Consider the following 22,647-nt stretch of genomic DNA (forward strand, 5'->3'; position numbering starts at 1 on the left):
GCAAAGCACAACACTCCAGGAATGGGAACAGTAACATTTACCAGGGAGGAGCCTAAGCCCCAGGAAATGATCATTTTTGTCATCCCTTCCTTTAGTCTTTGCAGTGACTTTGTGCTAGGAACATAGTGTCATTACATACATTTGATGGACAAGGAAATAAAAACTCAGTGTTGTTTATAATCCTCTCAATCAAAATTCAAAAACAAGGTTATTAATCTAGAACTCTTTATGATTTTTCTTGTTTGTTGGCTATTTTATTTATTTACGTTTCAACTGTATCCCCTTTCCCAGTTTTCCCTCCAGCAACCACCTACCCTTTCCCTTCTCCCCCTGCTTCTATGAGGGTACTCCCCCATTGGATCTTTGAGTATGAGATCAAATGTCAGTCAGTGGTTCCCCTGAGGCAAATCTTCATTGGGGTAGACAATGGTTTGCCAGGACCCCAAGGCTCCTCTACCAGCACTGAGGACAGAGCATAGTTGCTTGCACATAGGACTTGTTAGATGCTATACCTCTCAAAAGATTAATTTCTATAGCTAAGTTGCTTTCTGTTTTGTATAAGGAAGATATAGAAAACTAATCACATCAAAAATCATAAAAGCTGGCTGAAGAGATGGATCAGCATTTAAGAGTGCTTACTGATCTTGCAAAGGAACAAGCTTCAGTTCCTGGGACCAGTTCTATACCCCTCTTCTATGACCAGCAGTTCCCAATCATTACCACTCCAGCTCCAGGGGATCCAGGGGATCCAGGGGATTTTCTGGCCTCCTTGGGTACTTCACTCAGAAGCAAGTGTGTACACACACACACACATACAGAGAGAGAGAGAGAGAGAGAGAGAGAGAGAGAGAGAGAGAGAGAGATAGACAGAGACAGAGACAGAGACACAGAGAACACAGAAACAGACACAGACACAGACAGAGACACAGAGAAAGACAGAGAGGAGAGACAGACACTCAACATGTGACCATTTGGGTTTGGGTACTTTCACATGAAAAAATATTTTCAACTTTTCAATCAAGTTGAAGCCGACATTAATACTTCACTCCTTTTTAGAGCAGATTGATTTGTATTTATGTGGGCCAGAAAGATGCCTCAGCAGTTCGCTGCGTATGCCTGGTGACTGAAGCTTGATTCCAGGAACTCACGATGGAAGGAAATGAAAGACTCCAGAGAAGTGGTCCTCTGACCTCAACACATGTCCTTTGATGTGTGAACATGCCCCACACAGCAATAGTAAAGAAGCATTTTAAGAATTGTATACACATGTATACTTACTTTGTTTACTCTTTATCCACTGATGGATATCAGCGTTGCTAGTACCCTATTATAAATCATAAATGAATATTTATGAGGGAGTATCTGGACACGTGTTTTCAGTTGCTGGGGTCCCTCTCTAAGGTAGAATTGCTGAGCCATACAGTGATTCTATTTCTTCTCTAAACTTTTTTTTTTGAGGCAGGAAGTCACAGGAAGGAGGGACAGAAGAAGTGTGGAGGAAGGAAACATGGGCAGGGTGCAATGATGTATAAATGTGAAGAAGTCCTAAGAAAACCTGCCTGCTAGTTTGCATGTTAACTAAAAAACGTGCTTAGAAAATGAAGATAGTCCAAATGGGGATAGAAGAAATAAAAACACATTTATTTGTAGGTAACATGATCCTCTAATAAAAACAAAGAAAACAAAAAAAAAAATCCACCAGAATAATTAGCATAATTTAGAGTACCACTTGCTGACATAGGCTCATGCTTAAAAACTGTGTAATAAAATTAAAAAACTCACACTGTTTTAAGTAAGTTTGCGATTTTGCCTTGGGCTGCCTTCACAGCTCTCCCGGGCTGCTTGCAGCCTTGAGGTCACGGGCGATATGCCTGTGGATTTTGGGGAATGGCATGTCACTCAATGGATGCATTCCCAACCACACTCTGCCTGCCTCCTGACACTGAGCAATCTCCCTAGTGACTTTCTCTGGCCTTCAGACTCATCTGTTATCACGTGCCACATCCCCTGGCAAATTTGCAGTGATGATTGATGTTGCATGAGCTGACATTTATGGGGAAAATCTCAAGATCAAAACACTAGAAAAAGAAAACTTTACTCGGTTGATCATTGGGACCAAAATGATAACTAGTAATACTCAAACTAAGTGTCAGGATGCATTTCCTACATTTTCACTGATGTGCCCTTCTCCATGTTTGAACATTCAGTGAGACTCCTCACTGAATCTAAAGTTTGAGCTTCAGTTAGACTACCCAGCAGGCCTTTAGGATCCACCCCGCCCTTCGCACCACTCAGCACTGACATTACATGTACTCAACAGCTCGTCCAGCTAGTGTGCAGGTATTGAGGATCCAAACACAGGCCCTCACGCTTACACAGCAAGCTCTTCCTCCTGTGTTTCTTCTCTAACTCCTCAGTCAATGACACGCTCATTGGCATAGAGCAAATGATCTGTACTTACTGACTGAGAAATTTTTCATATGCATGTGCTCTCACCAGTAAGTGATGGTTGGCAACATACTTGCCAACCCTTCCTAAAGCATCCATTCTCCCTATTGCCCAACAGTTTCATTGTGTGTCAACTGGAGTCAGAGGCTTGCATATGTCTCCTCCTGCTCCTTTCTCCCTGAGCCTAACTAATGGCGTCTGCAGTATCCCCTCTCGCTAGCAGGTGCTTATTCGCTATGCTAATTTGAGCCAGAGAGCTATCCATAATCATGAGACATAATTTAAATATGTCACAGGAGACACAAACAAAAATTAAATGAGTATGCCAAGAAAATAAGAAAAACGGGTTTTTAGAACAGTGTAATGGAGATATTATTTTCTCCCCTTTGGTTAAAAAAAAAACTTTTCAATCTAAGTCTTTTAAGGCTGTGACTAATGGAAAAGCCTCTGACTCAGCAGTCCCTGATCTGTACCTGCTGGCATTTACATGGGAATGCACACCGGACATGCTATGCAGTAGGGGCGAACTGCAGTGGGGTTTGTCAGGCCGTGGGCTCCAGGTGATGGGAGAAGACATTTTCTTCTATATGGAAGCCAGTCCTCTTCTCCCATGTTTCTATTCATTGCCCATTGTTGTTTGTGATGTGTCTGTGAGCTGACTGTGAATTCACTATGCAGAACCCAAAAGCTGGCATGACGAGCGTGATCCACCATGGCTAGCCTTAAAGGAAAGGAGACAACAAAGGCTCTTGACAAAACCCTGGAGAAACGGCTGGGGATGGGCCTCTGTATGCAATCATAAGAGAGGATTGGAACCAACTCTTCTGCCCAAGACAACCTAACACTTAAACGATCCCAATGTAATAGCAGACGTCATACATGTAGCAGAAACACTGAGAGACTGATGATGGTACTGTCCCAAATCTTCAAGGTTCATCCCATGAAAAAATAAAAGAAAGAAAAAGGAAAACCTGAACTTCTTGTTTGAAATTCAGAATCCTGTTCCTAAATTACTTTTCAAGTAACATGCTCTAACACATAAATCCATGCAAGTCCTTCCTCCATATGATGCTTTTCAGTATGCTCTGTTGCCCTCTAGATAACAAATAACCTCCTTAAAATTATTGTCCTAGCCTGGCTTCTGTCCCCTGAGTGCTGTTACCAGGAAGGAGTACCTTCAGGCTTTCCTCCCCCCCCCTCCCCCGGAATCTGGTCATTGTTCTTCCTCCCTGACATACACTTTCCTTCCCCCACTTCTCTCCATCTCTCCAAAGAGGCAGCAAGCAGCCTTTCTTCCTTCCAGGCCTCGTGTCCCTGCTCCCCAGTTGACCACACTGTGCCTATGTTCTGTGCTGTCAACACTGGCCATGCTTCTGTCCCTTTGCTGGCTAACTGTTGATAAATTGACTTGATTTAGAATCTCTGAGGAAATCCATTGGCCTTTGTGGGTGTTTTGAGAAAGGTTTAACTGACATGGGATGAGCCACTACACATGTAGGCAGCATGCTATCCTGGGCTAGATGAAAGGAAAAAGAGGACTTCTGCCAGCGTCCATCATGCCCTGCTTCCTGCTTGAGCATGCCACTCAACCAGATGTTTCTCACATCTGCTGCTATGCCTTCCCCACCAGGAAGGACTAAACCCTTTCTTCTTTGAGTTGCTTCAGTCACAGCTGTGAGCAAAGCAACTACTATGCTCAATCCACGCCCTTCCCCCCATGTCACGGGGGGATTGTCTTTGTCCACCTGTCACAGGGGTATCACACAAAATGTAGTAAATGATTACTAAAATGTCAGATTGTGCAAGTGAAGAAATTCTATCAGCAAGTGGGCTGGTTTCTATATCACATACAGGTGCCAACTTGGCCCAGAAGTGGAGAGAAACATTGGTTACTTTATCCTCCAGGCCTATCGCTTTACCCTCTAGAAACTTTAATCAGTTAAATGTGTCCTGTCTATCCAACAATTGTGTGTCTACCTGCCAAATCCCGTGTATGTTATGAAATTGAAACTTATGAAACAACTAGCATTAGACTATTTTAATACTATTCAGGTGGTCTGGCTTCCTATACCTATGGGTGGAGGAAAATTTCTCGGCTGCTATCCTTGTGGGAAACTGAAATGTGTGTGCAGACAATGCTGATACATGGTGACTGCTCCTGAGATGCTTCTCTTTGTAAAACTACAGCAAATAAAATGCTAACAGCTTCATTTACCTAGGACTGCAAAGGCTGTTTATGAAGGAGTTGGTTGTATCCAAGGCATAGAATAGAAACCCACAAGTTGCAGAAAGCCATGCAAAAAAAGCACCCACTTGGACTTGTCTGGAAGAAGAGAAAATGGGGGTGTGCTTTACACCAAGACTACTGCACTGGGGTGTTTTAGGGCTCCCATAATGCATGGGTATGTTGACAGATATTTTACATGGTCAAGGTCAGGCCCTGTCCTCATTGATAAATCTGTATTTCCGGTTCTACAGTCACTAGAGAGAGAAGGAGAAGACACACAAAGGAAAGGAAGTTGCTTTATTGGATCCATGGTCTGGACAATGAGAAGAATAACAAATGTCTGGTTGTCGTAAAGCACGGGCTGAAGAAGGAGGGTTGAGAATCAGAGTCCCACTCTCTTGCCTCACTGAGCCAGATCTCATGGGGCGTCAGTTTCCACATATGAAAGCTTGGGAGAAGATTATGGATCATAAGTGACTGTGACATCTTTGAGGCATGGAACTCCATGCCTGCTGTGTGGTATTCAGCCAATATCCAATAAGTGCCTTATTCAAACTTCTGATCTATGCATGTTCCCCACAGAATCGTCACGGGTCTTTTCAGAAGCTTTCGTGTGCTCACCCCCTGAGGCTCAGGGATGTACGATAGGAGGGGCAGCCATGATTTGAAAACTTCACTCATCTTGAATGTGAATCCTTTCGTAACTGGGAATCATCGTGTGCCCTATGCTGCAACCTCCTGTTGGCCAAAAGATTGGCTTACGATCAAAGCGTGCTTAGAATTTTTCCCTGGCTTCATCTTCATGATTTCATTCTTATTATGCCAATTCCGAAGGTTAAACATGTTACTGAGGATTCGGTCTCACAGCACTTGGTAGATGGGTAGATGGACATTCAACTCCTTTTAAATATATATTATTTTTCTTGATCACAAAGTCCCATACTTGGACGGGTGATTTCACTCACTTGGCAGAATGCTTGCCAAGCATGCTCCAAATCCCTGGTTCTATTGCCACCACCACATAAACCAGGCCTGCAATCCTAGCACTCAGGAGGTACAAACAGGAGGATCAGAAGTACAAGGTCATCCTTAGCCACCTAGTGAATTCAAGGACAGAGGAACAAAAGTCCCAGGACTACTGTTCATGAGCAAAACTTCTCTAGCCCCGGCTTTTTAACTGTAGGACAGGTGCAATAATGGAAGCATAAACAACGCAGTGGATTAAGTATATAAAGTCCTCACTGTGTGTCTGAGGCCCAGCATCTAGCCATTCTGGCCATTGCAATAGAAATAAATCTGAGCACAAATTCTGCTATTGTGATTACTGTCCCCAAGATACCAGATGCGTAAAGGGCTCTCATCTGTAGATGAGAAAAGGATACTCTTTCTGTAGATTATAAAAAGTAGAAAAGACTTTTTCTTAGCTTCAAGAGGTTTTTTTAAAAAAATGTATTTCTGTAGACTCTGAAGAGTTTCTTGCCCTCAGGACCATACCCCATTTAACTGCCTCAGCCAACATGTAAGACCTGTAAGCCTGGCACTGGGAAGGAAAGAGCAACTTGAATCTGCGTTCCATGGCAACCCGAACAGCCTAGTGAGACCCTATCTCTGGAACCCAACCAATCAAGAAGCCCATCCAGAGGAAAGTGAGTTCAGATGAGGCTAAGCCGTTTCCCCCAACACCAACAGAGCCCTGGGTTCCCTTATCTTGACAGCCATGTGTATGTGAAAGAGGTCAGTTCGCACTTGCGTCTGCCTCTCAGCTATTCTTCAAGCTTCCAAAGTTTGGCTCGAGGTTGTAAAATCTTATTAAGTTCTGGCAGTTTAAGAAGCGTGCCCGGAAAAATAACCAGAGCAGGAAGGAGAAGAGAAATACTTGAAGGGCACAGATGGATTTTGCAGCTGGGGAAGGGAACATTAGCATTAGCGAAATGTCTGCGGTAGAGCCCAGGTTTCCTTCACACAAAGGTCACATCCCTTCTCTGTGAAGAGAATCATGTTGAAGGTATGATGTTGCCATTGCACTTTATCGTTCCCCATCCTGAAAGGTTTTCATCTTGGCAGCATTTTCCCCTCCACTAATCCAATTCTCCTTGGAAAATGTCATTCTGCTTGAATTTTCATAGCTCTACCCCTCACTTGGGCACCTGGGATTTCCGGATCAAAGCTGCCGAGCCCACGAGAGGAGGAGACGCATTTCATTATTGTGGGCGCCCGATGAGTTAAGCTATAAAGAAATGCCAGGCAGTTTTCTTTTCTGACTTTTTCCCTTGGTCTGTTTTTCTACATCTGGCTGTCTCTATTGTGTAGGCAAGATGGTCAGCGGGAAGTGCAGCTGCCTTCTCACAGGGAGTGAAGGAGTCAAGAAGAGACTCACATGGGGACTGTCAGGTGACCCTGAACCTTATTCTAACAGAAGAACTGGGGGATTAGCCATGCGAGAAGAAACTTCTCCCCGAGCTTCACGCCACCCACGCCAAGTTCTGCACAAAAGGGAGAGTTAGACAAAGTACTTAAAAGTCGGTGGACAGTGAAAAGAAGCGGAAAGCAAGCAGACCCTGACCTCATTGTCTCTCACTGTACCCAGTATCACAACCCTGCAGGACATTTTTGTGGGCGTGGTATCCTGGAAGAAGAAACTTGACTTAAAATGTAGTAGATTGGGTTATTTTGTGGCATTAGGGATCTAGATTTTTCTCCCCACAAAATCTCCATGTAAGCAGACGCCACACACAGCACAGTGGCTGTGGTTCAGAAGAAAATACTTTCCTTCATTTTTCTAAAAAACTCATTCTGCGCCTTGGGTGTAGCTCGTTTAAGACACTAATGAAGCTGGACACTGGGATAGAAAGCAAAAATCAAGCCAACTTCAAAAGATAAAAAAAAAAAGCATGCATGGTAAATCCTCTGACCACTGTATCTGTCCAGAAGTAGCAAAGGCCAGCAGCTTGGTAAATAATCTCAAAGTCAAAATGGGAAATCGCAGCAGAACTGAAGAGCTGCTTTCAAATGAGTGACAGGCAATTCACAGCATGCTGACAACTGTGAGGTCAGATAGATGAAGGCGTGGTCTTAGGGAAATGTGTGCGGTAACTGGACAGAGAGGTTGAAAGAATAAGATATCAAATATAATAGAAGACCAGGAAGGGGGAGTTCAATAAAACTAATGAAAACACTTGAAAAGCTGGGTCCAGAAATTGTAATAAAAACATAAATCTTAGCTCAGGGAACGGTTTCTTCTTTAGTGGCTAATCTCCCAGTTCTTTCTCTAGATACAGAAAGGGACCTACAGATAGACAGACATGGAGACACACTGTTTGGAGAAGGAATTAGCATTACAGAGATCACAATTATCAACCATTTTAAATCAATCATTAATAAGGAATATCAGTAATAATGGCAGATTCCAGTAAAAGACCACACAATACAGCCATAAAGATTATCTAATATTCTGCCACATGGTTCTACAAAGACAAGTATCATAAGCTTAAAGTTGAACTGAAGAAGGTTGTTTAAAGTTGGGCTTACTTTGCCACTAATGCTGAATTGGAAACTAGGGAAGCCGGTCTCCTATCCTAGAGAGAATTGAGATTATGATTCCCTGAGGGAAGAACAAGGTAGCTAGAAGATGAAGACTGTTCACGGAGTTTGGGGATCGTGGTTAACATTGTCTTTCTGAGTTCCAGAGGGGCTTTGGTAGAAGTGTTTCTACACTTCAGACTGTTTCTAAGCTGTGTGCCTTCCAATTTAGGGATTCTCTATATGTGTCTTGGAACTTAAGTTTTTATTCTTCACTAACAATAGCTGTGGGATTGCTACTTTGTATTGTCAGTTTGTGTACATTAGAGTCCCGAGAAAAGAACCCTCAGGGTGTGCCTCTGAAGGCTTCGCCAGAGAGATTTAACTGAGGAGGGAAGGTCCTCCTTACCTAAGAACAGCATCGTCCTGTGAGTTGCTATGTTTGAGTGGGTATGCAAGGCTAAGGAAATCCCAGGGGCTAGCACCAAAGCTTCCAAGAGAATTTCTTGCAAAGAAGCTGTGAGAGGTCATTGCATGAATCTCTCTGTCTCTGTCTCTGTCTCTCTCTCTCTCTCCCTCCCTCTCCCTCTCTCTTTCTCTCTGGCTCTGGCTCTCTGTCTCTGTCTCTCTATCTCCCTCTGTCTCTATCTCTCTGTGTATCTGTATGTCCTCTGTCTGGCTGTCTGTTTATGTGTGTGTGTCCCCTTTAGTTTTGTCTGCACCACTCTGGAAAAAGAAATTCACTCATCACACTACCCTGGGACTCACTGGTAGCAGAGGCCATGCATGAATTCAAGAGCGAGGGCTCTGCAGTGACATAAGAAGAACCTACACTCTGTGTTAACTCCCAAAGTCACATGAACAAGGTTTTCCCTCTGGTGGATTTTACTTTGCTGATTCAATTGAAGAAAGAGTAACTCACAGCTTAGAAGGGCCTGAGAATCCAAGGAGCTTAAGGGAAATCATGCAACACAAGGTCTAACACATAATGAGCAATTAGTTATCATTCTGTGAGCCTAATAAGCTGCTATTTTCACACATCCTCAAAGTGATGACTAAAATGCAAAAATGAGAGGCAAGCCAAACATGACAGTGCACACCTGTTATCCCAGGCCCCGAGAGGCAAACATAGGGGGACCCCTTGAGTTCAGGATTCAGAAACTGGTCTGATCAATACATTAAGCCCACTGAAAACAAGCCCAAAACCACAGAGGTGAGAGGCCAAGTTCACAGAAGGAAGAAAATACCCCCTTATGTTGTAGTTTTCTGGGATCAAGGAATTGGTTAGTCCATGCTTTCTGCTAAGAACTTTGTCCAGTCAGTGCATTTATAGTTCAGAAAAACTGAACCACCAGTAGAAAGAGGATTTTCTCCCACCAAAGTAAAAAGTTCTAGAATGTCTTCAAGGTCATTAAAAAATAGTGTAGTTAAAAAATGTGGCTCTCAAAGCATCCAGAAGTCCCTTGGCCTTTAGAGAGGATTCATAAATCAGACAAGATCAGGTGCGCTCAGGGTAGCATGGTATAGAATAGATCTATAAATTAAGACTCCTGCCATGATTAGATGAGAGGCCCTATATTCTTCCTCCCTTGTGTTGTGTGCTGAACATTCCCGAAAGGTCCATGACATGCAACATCAGTGTGCTATCACCCACAGGCTACGTGTTTGGTGAATTCTTGCATTTAAAGATACATAGACAGACAAATAGATAGATAGATAGATAGATAGATAGATAGATAGATAGATAGATAGATAGATAGATAGCATAGGTAACAGCTTTACCTTGGAGTGTGGTCACTATCAATAGCTACAGGTCACATAAGCAAATGAATTTTGAATGTTAGTATTTTTTAAACATGCATTTATTTATTTGCATGTGTAATGAGAATACGTGTGCCACAGGCCACATTTGGAGTTCAAAAGCCAACTTGCAGGGGTGAGTTCTCTTGTAGTACTGTATAGATCCTGGGGGGAATGATTAATCATGTCTTCAAGAAGGTGGCAAGCTCCTACACCCACTGAGCTATCTCAGACATATGCATCAATCTTAGTAATATTTTAAAAACAACAACAAAAATGTTCCTAATCATTGCTTTAGATCTTTAAGTAAATTTCATAATGTTATCTGCTTACAAAGGTTAAACCTCTGTGTCTAGGTTCTGTGATACCACAGACTCCCAGATCATTGTGTGGCCCTGTGCCTATGTTTCTGCATTGCATGTACATGGAAATCCCCTGGGGAACTTAAGAGCCAGTGCACTAATTTCCTAGTCTTCGCTACACACTTATATAATGAAGACATAGTTTTGCCACATGATCAGGAGTGTTTCAATGTCCTCAGATGATTCTTTTTTGCAATAAAATGTGAGAACTATGAGTCTAAGATAGATGGCCCTCTGATCATACTCTGGATGTGATTCACAGTCCAGTGGAAGACAGGCTGAATGGAAGTGCAGATCGGCTACTCAGAGTAGCATTAGGAGGTGATCCAGCACTGCCTTCTTTGAGCATGATTTCAGAACCTGTGCCCTTGAACAAGAATGCCTGGTACTGGAAACCTAGTCATGGACCTAAGAAAAGAATCTACCATCAACACTTTGTTAAACGAGCATGTCTTACTACATCCCAAATCTTATCTTTATAAACAGACAAGTGTAGTTACCATCTCTCATCAAAGAAGCCTCTCTCTCCAGCAAATGGAGACCTTTACAGAAAAATCACCCTGGACATGATGGAGACGTCAACAGACCACGGGAAGCCTAGCCCCAGTGGACACAGCTGTACACAGCTCCTATGTCTATGGCTCAGGGAACACCACAGAAGAGAGGGAGCAAAGACTGCAAGTGTCAGAATATAGGGTGTCTACTATAAAACTGTCTCTCTTACCCAAGGCTGTATAAACAAGACTGGGACAATAGCAGCATCGATGGACAAGTTAACATGGAAGGGGTAATGATTAAGGGATCCCTCCCCTAGACAAAAAGCTATAGGAAGCTGCTGGAAGGAGAATTAGCCTCTCCCAGGTACGAGCCCCATTAATGGTTGTCAAATGCAGAGTGGTTAGCCTTGTAATCATATATACACCAACATCCAAAACCAACTCAGCGTTTTGTATTTATATAGATTTGTGCATGTATATTTTAATATTTTTATCACATATATACATATATGTATATATGTTTGAAGACTAAGTGTGTGAGTATGTGTGTGTGTGTGTGTGCACTGTGTGTGCCTGTGGGTGTGTATGGTGTGTATGCGTATATGTGTGTATATGTGGATATATTGATATGTGTGACACACACACACACACACACACGTAAGAAAGGAGGCTATCAACTTGAGAGTTGAGGAGAACATGAAAGACCTCCCAGAGATGGTGAGGATACCACTGAAGAAAAGGTAAGAAGCTGGGTAATTTAATTCTATTTCAATTAAAAACAGTTTTTAAACAAGAACAAGAGCCCAGAACACTAGAAATCAGTCATGTCTGCTTCATAGGATCCGACATGCCTTGGAGTATACCCCACACTCACTCTTCAGCATCTCTTCCCTATGCTATCACAAGGAATCCTGGCCTCTTAGCAACCCCTGCCATGCTCCTCATGCCTTTCCCCATCCAAATCATAAATTCAGGATCACAGAAACAGGAACTTTCCACAGCCATTCAGGTCAGACTCCCTGCAGAGAAGATTAGGCTGAATCATCCAGGGCACTGCCTAAGTGCCACTCCTCAGACACAGCCCGGCCTCAAACTTGCTGTCTGTATGTCAGGAGATAGAAGACACCTGGGCCAAATCCCACGGTTGTCATGACAGCCAAGTCTGAAATAGACTGTAGACACAAGAGCTGTTTGTCTGACTCTGACCTACATGTAAGCAGAAATATTATTCATGTTGGAGAGAGAGCAATCTTCTATTGTATTCAGAGAAATTTGGAGACACAGGATTTGCTCCTTGGAGATATTAGAAGCTTTGAAAGCACTCCTAAATTCTGAAGGTGTTAAGCATTTGCATGCCTTATACTGATGTCACCACACAAGAAGACATCATATATGCTCAAGGCAAATTATGTGCTTCAGCATAGAGAGACCTGAAGTTGGATGGCTCGGGGTGCTCAGGGGGAACAGTGTTTAAGAATAGTAATAGGCACCTACCATTTACCACTTTTATCCATTCTCTAGGACAAAGAGAAGAAAGCAGAGAGATGGAGTGTCTGTGGTGAGAAGGAGAAGAGCCTAGAAATAGCTTTCATTTGAGTCCAACCTTGTTTCTTCATCCCGTCTTTATTCTTAACTTTGTTGAGTTTCTATTACAGTCCAGTGAGCTTCTGTAATACTTTTATAAGCAATGGTCCTTGACTCCAGACACTCCCATTGAACACTACATTGGTAAGAAGGGCAGATATTGCCCCCTATGCTGAACAGACTGACAGCTACAAAGCCCTCAACATTACTGAGTGTGCAAACTATGGTTGGCGAGCTGAGAAGCACTCTGAATCTTGACTTCACACTAGAGTTTGAAGATCTTGTATGAGAATAACCTAAAACTTTGAACTTGTTGTAACTTAAAACATTTTTCTTAACAATTACATGTGGAAAACATGTTCAATGTATTTGGAGAGTTACTTAGATTAATTCCTGCCCCAGGGCACCTCACTGTGTAGATTAGGCTTATTGTAGTAAAATTAATAGGGGGTTTTCTACCCTACCTTTGATCATTCAGTTCTCAAAGAAAAAGACACAAAACCTTTAATTTTTTTAATAGGCCTTAAAGCACTAGAGCTGGGCAGATATCAACCCTCTAAGCTATTTTGTCTCCTTCCTGTCAATAACTCTGAGTTATAACTTGTCATGGTCTACCTGGGCTACTCTTATTCCAACTGGCCAGCCCTCATGGCCATGTTGACAGATTCACCTACCCCTTGGCCTCCTCTCCTCTCTTCACCTCTTTCCTCTCTCCCTGCTGGTCTCTCAGACCCTAAGCCTGGGAACTGAAGCTCCATCTACCCCTCTTCTGCCCAGCTACAGGCTGTAGGCAGTTTTATTCAGCCAATAGTTTTAAATTAAGGACAAAGGTTACATTGCTTCACTTGGTGTATGTGAGGATCTCCTGAGGCAACCAGGGCCAATATTTAGCTTTACAGTGCATAGCAACAGACCAAACCTCAACAAAGGCCGACCACAGGATCTATCTCAGCCTCTAGAGTGTTTTGTCATTATAGTTTGCATCACCATCCCCTGCTGCTTTTCGCTCCTTAAATGTGGTTGTTTAATTACATATGTGCCTTATATTACAAACATATGGATGCAAGATACATCAATTAGGGATGGCAAATGGTAAGATGGACAAGGAAGAAGAAGAAAGAACCAGAAAGAGAGAGCATGAGTGATACACACCATATTGCTTAGACCATGAGCCCCTGGACCATATTAATAAATTCCCTGTGCCTCATTCCTTTATCTGTAAGGACAGAAACATGAATGTCACTTCAGAATTACAATGAAGATTAAGCAGCCAAAACAAATGTTTATGATGTTTTCTTACAAAGTAAAGGTCAAATTTCTGGTTTTTTTTTTTTTTTGGTCTTATTATTGTCAAACTATACACTTTTCCCTCATTCTTTTATATATTCTATTTTCTGTTCAGATAAATTTTAATCGCATGGAGTTAATCAAAGATTAACATAATGATCCAGCTTCCTGCCTTTGTCCCAAACCACTTTCTAAAGTCATTTCCACTACAGAAGATACTACACAGCCAGTTGCTGAACAAGAGCCTACGAGCCTTCAGCTGAGACAGAACACATACCGGAAATGACTTGAGGGGAAGGATGCATTTTGGGTAATGTTCCACTGTGGCATGGAAGTTACAGTGACTCCAACAGCTGTTTGTATTCATGAGAGCACGAGGCAGCTGGTTACATGACAGCAGTTCACCAGAATGCAGAGAGTTGGTGACTGGAAGGCAAGGTCAGGCTATGAACTTCATGGCCCACCTCTAACAATCCACTTCCTCCACCAAGGTACCACTTCCTGAAGGTTCCACAACCTCCCAGACAGCACCTTCATCTTATGAGTGACATAGGGAACAATTCACAGTCATACCACAATATTACTTTAAAAAGTCTCACCTGGACACAGCCAGAATATGGCAAATACAGAGGCGAATGCCAGCAGCAAACCACTGAACTGAGAACCGGACCCCCGTTGAAGGAATCAGAGAAAGAACTGGAAGAGCTTGAAGGGGCTTGAGACCCCATATAAACAACAATGCCAAGCAACCAGAGCTTCCAGGGACTAAGCCACTACCTAAAGAGTATACATGGACTGACCCTGGACTCTGACCTCATAGGTAGCAATGAATATCCTAGTAAGAGCACCAGTGGAAAGGGAAGCCTTTGGTTCTGCCAAGACTGAACCCCTAGTGAACAGGATTGTTGTGGGGAGGGCAGTAATGGGGGGAGGATGGGGAGGGGAGCAACCATATAGAAGGGGAGGGGAAGGGGTTGGGGGATGTTGGCCTGGAAACCGGGAAAAGGACTAAAAATTGAAATGTAAATAAAAAATACCCAATTTAATAAAGATGGAGAAAAAAAAAAGTCTCACCCGTGAAAAATGTTCCTTATCCTACCCCTGAATTAACCAGATTTTAAACCCACTTTTGCTCTTTCTGATTTGCTGCTACGCTCTGTGGTGGTAGCAAATGAGAGGCTCCTATATTTTCTGGCATTTGAATGCTTGGTCTCCAGTTGGTGGAACTGTTTCAGAAGGATTACAAGGTATGTGGTCTTAATGGAGGAAGTATGTTACTGGGAGCTATGCTTTTAGGCTTCAAATGCCATGTGTTATTTCCAATTCGCTCTCTCTGTTTATGCTTGCAGTGTACAATCTGAGCCCCCTGCTTTTAATTGAGCCAAATTCCTGCTACCTGTTACTTTTCCCACCATGGATTCTTATCCTCTGGAACCATAAGCCCAAATAAACTCTTTCTTCTCTACATTGTTTTAATCGTGATGTTTTATCGCAGCAACGAAAAGTAATCAATACCAATATTGGTACTATGAATAAGTTACTTCTGTCCCAGGTCTAATTTTTTATTGGATGAATGTAATAGACTTTGGGACTTTATAAAATAGGTTGAACTCTGTGAGCACTATGGTGGTTGGAATAGATATGACCCCTAGACTCACATGTTTGAATGCTTGGTGATAAGGAGTGGCATTATTAGGAGGTGTGGCCTTGTTGGAGGAAATGTGACACTGAAGGATGGGCTTTGAAGTTATATATGCTCAACCTATGCCCAGTGTGGCACAAAATCTTCTTTTTGTCTCGCATAGATAAAAATGTAGAACTCTCAGCACCTCCAGTACTATGTCTGCCTGCATACTTCTTGCTATGATAATAATGGACTGAACTTCTAAACTGCAAGTTATCCCCTATTAAATGTTTTCCTTTATAAGAGTTGCCCTGGTCATAGTGTCTCTTCATAAAGATAAACCCCTAACTAAGACGCAGAGCTTAATGGACCCTCCTAGTATGAACTTTGAAGACATTAGTGATGAAAGCTATGTGGACTGTGGAGGCCCAGCTGAAGAAGCTTTAAAAGAGAACAATAGTAACATCTGGGCTAGAAGCCATTCTTGTGATATTTGGCAAAGAATGACTGTTTTCTGTCTGTGTCTTAAGAACTTGCCTGGGGCTAAATTGAAAACTAATGAACTAATTTCGTGGGTAAAGGAGATTTTAAGACGGCATAATATGAGATTTGCCACATGGTTATTAGTAATCATTTTATAATGAAAATGAGCAAATGAGACAGAAATAAACATAAACTCTACAGTTTGAATAGAAAAAGAATACTAGGAAACTTAATGCTTCAGTCAATGCTTCTGAAGGAGATAGGGGATTAAGTAGAAGTCTGATCCAGATAATAAAGGGAGGAGTATTCTTAGAGCAAGAAGCAAGAACCCACCAGCTAAGTTTCCAGATTGTGAAAGAAAATGACCCAAAGAATTTTTCTGCTCCCAGAAAGGAACAGCAAACAAAAGATGCTGCACATGTGATTCAAGATGGGCAGGCTCCATCTCCAACCGCAGCAGAGCTTGGCAATGATACCTGTGTGGGGCTGGGTGTAGAGTCCTGAAGGAGACGTAAGTAATGCAGGAATGAAATCTTCCTCTATGTTTTCAGAGAGCCACTGAGGCCAGCAGTGTGTCAGCAGAATCCTCCTGGAGAGAGAGAGAGAGAGAGAGAGAGAGAGAGAGAGAGAGAGAGAGAGAGAGAGAGAATATTACATGAAGCTATCTATGTAAATGAAGCCAGAGCTGTAGTGGAGACCTGAAGAGTTTAAGGTGCCAGAGCCCTGGGATATTTGCCAAAGAGATGCACACAGGCTGTGTGGAGAGAAGCATATAGACTGCAGGAAGCAAAGCTGGGAGTTGCGGTGGGGTAGACTCATCTAAGTCTTGGTCATGAGATATGAAACTACAGGGTTTAGCATATGCTTTGATGGCTCTCAGGTCTTGCTCTGGTTCAGGGTTTCTCTCCTGTGCTCACTTCCTCCCCTTTGGAATGGTAATGCATACTAGGTTCCCTCATGTGTTGGAAGGTCTGAATTTGCTCTTTTGATTTATGTGGGGGCTCCAGTAAAGAAATTACCTCAAGTCTCAAAAGAGACTTTGGATGGCAGACTTTAAAACTATTGTGACTGTGAAAGACTATGGGGACTTTTGAAGTTAGACTAAATGTGTTGTGCGTTATGATATGGCCATGAGACTACAGGAACCAGCAAATGCATTGTGGTGGCTTAAATGGGATGCCTTCTATACTACTGGGCATTTGAACACTTGGCACGTAGTTGGTGGCTTTGGTTTGGGAGAAGTTTAAAAAATGTGGCCCAGCTGGTGGAAGTGTGTCACTGGAGGAAGGTCTTCGAGCTTTCAAAAGCCATGCACTATTCCTTGCCTACAAACTCAGTTTGTGCTTGAGGTTCAAAGTGTGAGCCCTTGGCTTATAATTGAGCCACAAACCACCCTACCATTACAGACTCCAACCTGCTGGAGTATAAGCCCCCAAATCATCTTCCTCACGTTGCCTTGGTATTGATGTTTTATCACAGCAAAAGGAAAGTAACTCAAACATCCTCCCACTCAGTCTTTATGCACAGAAGTTTTCAGATCAGATCTCTAGCCAAATGCTCTCTCCTCACAGAGCCATGTGCTGACTGATAAAGTTGAACTGTGACCAATCACTCCATTCACTGACTGTCTATTCCTTCAATAGCATGGCACTTGCTAATGTGAAGTGGTCTGATCCTCTTCCCCCAAGACAACAAAGCGGCAGACCTTGTCTGTCATGGATACCACTGTGGCCTCAGAGGACAATGCAACCTCTGTATATAGTCATTCACTTGTTCATTCTGATCCACTGGCCATGCTGATTCTTCTCTGACGAGCATATCTTCATCGTCCCTTCATAGTGACAGATTCCTGCCTTCTACCATACAACTACAACATCAGTCTCTGTGCCCCTTTCCAGAATTCTGACTCATGGGTGATCCTCCAGACCCCTGACTTGAGGCCTGTCATTCTGCTTCTCCATACCTGTAATTTTCTGTCCTTGTTCGTATGTTGTGAGTTCATCCGGGGTAAGGACCACACCTAACTTGTGAATTCCCATCACTCACTTAAAAGCCTAGCATTCTTCAAGGAAGGAAAAGTTACTGTCAGTTAACTCAGATGTAAAGGTCTCTCTGTGTCAATGGTTACGTTTGAGGAGAATTCAACATTTTGATTTTCCACTTCCTTTCCCATTAAATGGAAGATTTCAGCAGGGCTTTCTTTTGTCCTTCTGTATGTGTGATGATTAGTCTTAATTGTCAACATTTAATTATACTGGATTCAGAATCACCATGGAAACATGCCTTTGGGTGTGTCTAGGCAGATGTTCCCAGAAAGGTTTACTTGAGTAAAGAAGATCTACCTTAAATGTGAGTGGCCCCCTCCCAGGAGTGAGGACCCTTGATGGATAAGAGAAAGTGAGCTGAGCACATTTATGAATGCAACATGACCAGGCTTGGCATGCTCCTGCCTCTGCAGTTGCAGCTAAGTTGTTACCATGACTTCCCCACCATGATAGACTGTATCTTCAAACTGTGAAGCAAGACAAACTTTTCTTTCCTTATGTGGCATTTGTCAGGGATTGTATCCTACTGATGAGAAATGATCTAGTCCAGCATGAATTTATACGTTTTTTCGGTTTTGCTCGAATGAAACCATGAAACCTGTTAGCCTCCTCCGGGCTTCTTTCTCTCAAAAATTACTCATAATTTAACTTAATGATGTTTCCAAAACTGTCCTATGAAGGGCTTTATTATTTATTGCATTTGCATATTAATAATGTTTGGCTAATGGTTGGTAGTAACTCATTCTCTGTTGATGGGCATTTAACTTATTTTTAATCTTTTATAGTTCCAAAATAACAATGCTGCAATTAAGAGCCGTGCATGAGACTGTGTTCCGAGAAAATCTCTTAGTAAGATAAAATTTCCTAAGAAAAATGGATGTCAAGTTGAAAGATACATCCACTTTTCACTTTGATAATATGGTTTTCCTTTGATTTTGCTTCCCCACTCATTAACATGATGTATTGCCCAATGTTTTGATCTTTGTCATATGTGAACTCAAACTAGACGAGGCCAAAGTCTGGTCTTGACTTCTAGCCCCATACGTAAATGTGCGTTTGCTTTTCTCTTGTCAAGAAAGATGAGCGTGTTTCTATTTTGAGATCCATTCACACATATATTTATTCTGTAAATCAGTCTGCCACTTAAGCTTCTCAAGAACCTGCAGGCTTTGTAACTTTTACCAATGCATAGAATTCTTTCTATTAAGGACACCTTGTCTATGATGTCCATGAAAATTTTTTTCATTGTTTTTGCCTTTTATGTAGGAAAATTAGTATGTATGTAATCTTTTTATTTGCGAAGCCCTTTCCACTTCGATATCTAGTTTTAATTCTGTTTTCTTTTTCTGCTTTTCCCTTTCTATGTACTCCATTAGATCCATCTAGGACTTATTTTGTTGTAAGTTGTGAACTGTCATTAGTTTTTTAGGTGGTTATCCACTTGTCCCTCCACGATGCAGTTCTGTGGTCACAATTCTCATGGTCACTGCAGTTATTGGACTTCAGTTCTCTATGTCTTCCGTTGCTCTGCTTTCCACTGTTTGCAGAATTGTTATGAGGGTCAAGGTTAGCCTTGCGTGATGTCTTACTTAATGTTGCTGGGAAGAGACACCGTGGACCATAGCAACCTTTTTTCATTGGTTATTTCATTTATTTACATTTTGAATGTCCCCTTCCTGGTTTCCCCTCCACAAATTTCCCAGTCTATCGCCCCTTCTCTTTGCTTCTAAGAGAATGCTCCCCCACCTACCCTTACCATTCCTGCCTCACCGCTCTAGCATCCCCTTATGTTGGGGTATTGAGCACGGCAGCTTTTATAATGAAAAACATTACACTGGGGTCTGCTTACCATTTCAGAGGTTTAGTTCATTACCATAATGGCAGGAAGCATGGTGGCACACAGGTTGACATGGTGCTGGAGAAAGAGCTGAGAGTTCTACATCTGGATCTGCAAGCAGCAGGAAGAGAGGAGGACACTGGGCTTAGCATGGGCTTTGGAACCTCAAAGCCCACTTCCACTGACATACTTCCTCCAAGGCTGCACTTACCCCAACAAGGCCATATCTCCTAATCTCTCTGAAGTAGTGTCACTCCCTGGTGACCAAACATTTGGCCATATAGGGGCCATTCCTATTCAAACTACCGCACATGGACAAAGTTGGTTTTTTTAATTGAATTTTATCTCTATTGCTATGGGAATTCTCATTGAATTATTTTAGTTATTCCAATGTATACTTATGTTCTTCTGTTTATTTAATAATGAACTATTACAATCATGGAAGGGAATAATTGCTTTAGCATTTACTAGGCAGCTCTTTAATTGGACATGCTTTGGAGCATTTACCTCGGTCATTATCCATGCTAGGCATGTGGGAGATCTTAAAACAGATAATGCAGAAATTCCTCATACCAGGCCCTTTCAGTGGCATTCATTCCAGATGGAGCTTCTGTGGACTGAGAATTGAAATGAACGGGGAAACAGAAAGCTGAGAGCCAGAGAAGGGGACTTGTTTGCATTGCATGAATGGTTTCAGGACCGATGTGGATGACGGTCTACTCTTTTAGTGTGATCCTTAAGGAGAATGAGTGCTACAGTCTATGGTCCTCTAGAGAGCATGCCAGAAAGAGCCAAGGACTGAGTTCTCCACAGAGCTGTGAGAAGGCAGAATAGAAAGGAATAAAGATTCACTAAAATATTAGGCCTACACACATGTTCTTGCAAGGGATCTGTTGCCAGGGTGACCTTGGCATAGAGTATATTTTCAGGGCAAAACCAACAGCACCTTTAACCTGATTCCTTGGAATCTGCTGACATAGACTTCAAGGCCTACTGGAGTTCTCCAGCTGTGTGAAGTTAAAGGCTTTAGCACCTTTGTATCTATTTCCCATAGTTGGAACAAAAGACCCTAAGTAAACACCTTACAAATGGTAAAAGGTTTGTTTTGGCTCCTGGTGTGAGTTTCAGCCATGGTCAGTTGATTTCACTGCTGTAGAACTTGTGGGGAGTCAGCACCTGAAGGTGGGAGCATGGGAAGGCCCCAGTCATGAGAGCCAGGAGACAAAAGGGCAGCGGCTGGGCTAAGGCCAACATCCCCTTCAAGGGCTCACCTCCAGTTTTCTAAGTGCCTTTCAGTAGTCCCCAGATTGTAAAGGTCCCTCCACCTCCCAGTAGTTCCCCTATTGGAGACTAAGACTCCATTCAATACGTGAGCTTTTTAGGGAAACAGATTAAAATAACTGTAGCAAACACTGCAAATAGGCATTATGAGCTGGCAAAAATGAAAATATTTTATAATACATTATTTTAACGAGTTTGTGAGAAGCATACACTGCTAAAGATTGTTGGTGGCAGTTTAAGCATATTACTCATTAAGGGAAAGTTTGGAAATCAGATCTCAAAAGAAGCGAAATGAAGATCATTATATCAAAGAGAAAAATCAGATATCCCTTTTGACTCAATAATCAATTTTTCTTGTAAAATGTAACGTTGCTGAGAGGTTTCCACTGAGCACGGTTCCACTGTGATGAGGTTTGCAAGGGAGAGCGGACTCAGAGGGGAGAGAAATTGTCTTAAAAGTGCCTGGTTCCAAATTCAGATGTGACGGCAGTGAAAATGGAGGCTGCAGACAGGTGGTCTATTGGGAACTATTTGGATATAAGGCATCCTGGTCCAGTCAGTAGAATCACACAGGACGCATTTTGTCCATAAGCGCTTTGTGAGCAACTGCATGCTCTTCATCAAATTCTCCTCCTAATAAGCCAATATATCTCTTACGGCTTCTTGTATCTTGGTTCATTCCTGCTCCTGGATCAGTTCCTAAATAGAGGTTTACCTACAGTTGAGTGTTTCATCTGCTGCCTAAGTCTGTATCCTCACAGAGTTTCCCTATTTACCCACATAGTGTTTACGTTTTAAGTAGTTTTTAACTAGAGGTTTGGGTGAAAGGTAGGATTTTCATGTGACCACAGTGTTCATGGAGGCAAAAAGAGGGCACTGGATCCTCTGGACCAAGAGTGGTGGGTAGGTGTGAGCTTCCTCATGTGGGTGCTAGGAACAGAACTTAGGTTCCAGTAAGTACTCTTGACCACTGGGTCTCCAGCCCTTTGGACTCAACCTTATGTAGAGAGAGATGATGTGAAAATACTTGGTTGGAATCAGTTCTGAGCTCCATCCAAACTCCAGAACTCACTAGGTAGATAGATGTCTTTAGAGCACTCATTTGGAACCCATGAGTTCAAAAGAATCATCCTGTGTAAAATTAGAGCAAGAATCAATTTTTACTGTATGGGCTTTGCCTAAGGTCTAAACAAGGCTGTGAATTAGAAGAATGAGATTCTGTGAACTGTGAAGAGTAGAATTCCTATGACTTTGTGACCTCATTGCTCACCCTAGCTGGCAGGGAAACTTTACATCCCATTGTGTTGGTGGGGTCACTCAAATTCATTTGAGCTTTATTTACTAACTGAAAGTTGCTGCAACCGAATTGCTGAATTCATGGTGGTTCAGAATCATATCATGCTCACAACTTTCCTATTTCCAAAGAAGTAAATTCCACTGCTTCTATTTTGCTGTGGAGTTCTTAACAATTAATTTCTTATGGAAAAACCCCTAAGATTAGTCCTTCAGTTACAACAAAGGCCAGACAGTCGAGTCTATTCCTTTACCAGCATATTCTCTGCTATAAAGATGTCTAGTGATCTTCTGAGTCTCTGCTGCATACTCCACACAAAGCAGGGCCCATACAGCACAAAGTCTCCTCTTAAGTGATCT

Source organism: Rattus norvegicus, chromosome 6, assembly GCF_021556685.1.
Source record: "Rattus norvegicus strain SHRSP/BbbUtx chromosome 6, alternate assembly SHRSP_T2T, whole genome shotgun sequence".
In the NCBI taxonomy this organism is placed as follows: Eukaryota; Metazoa; Chordata; class Mammalia; order Rodentia; family Muridae; genus Rattus; species Rattus norvegicus.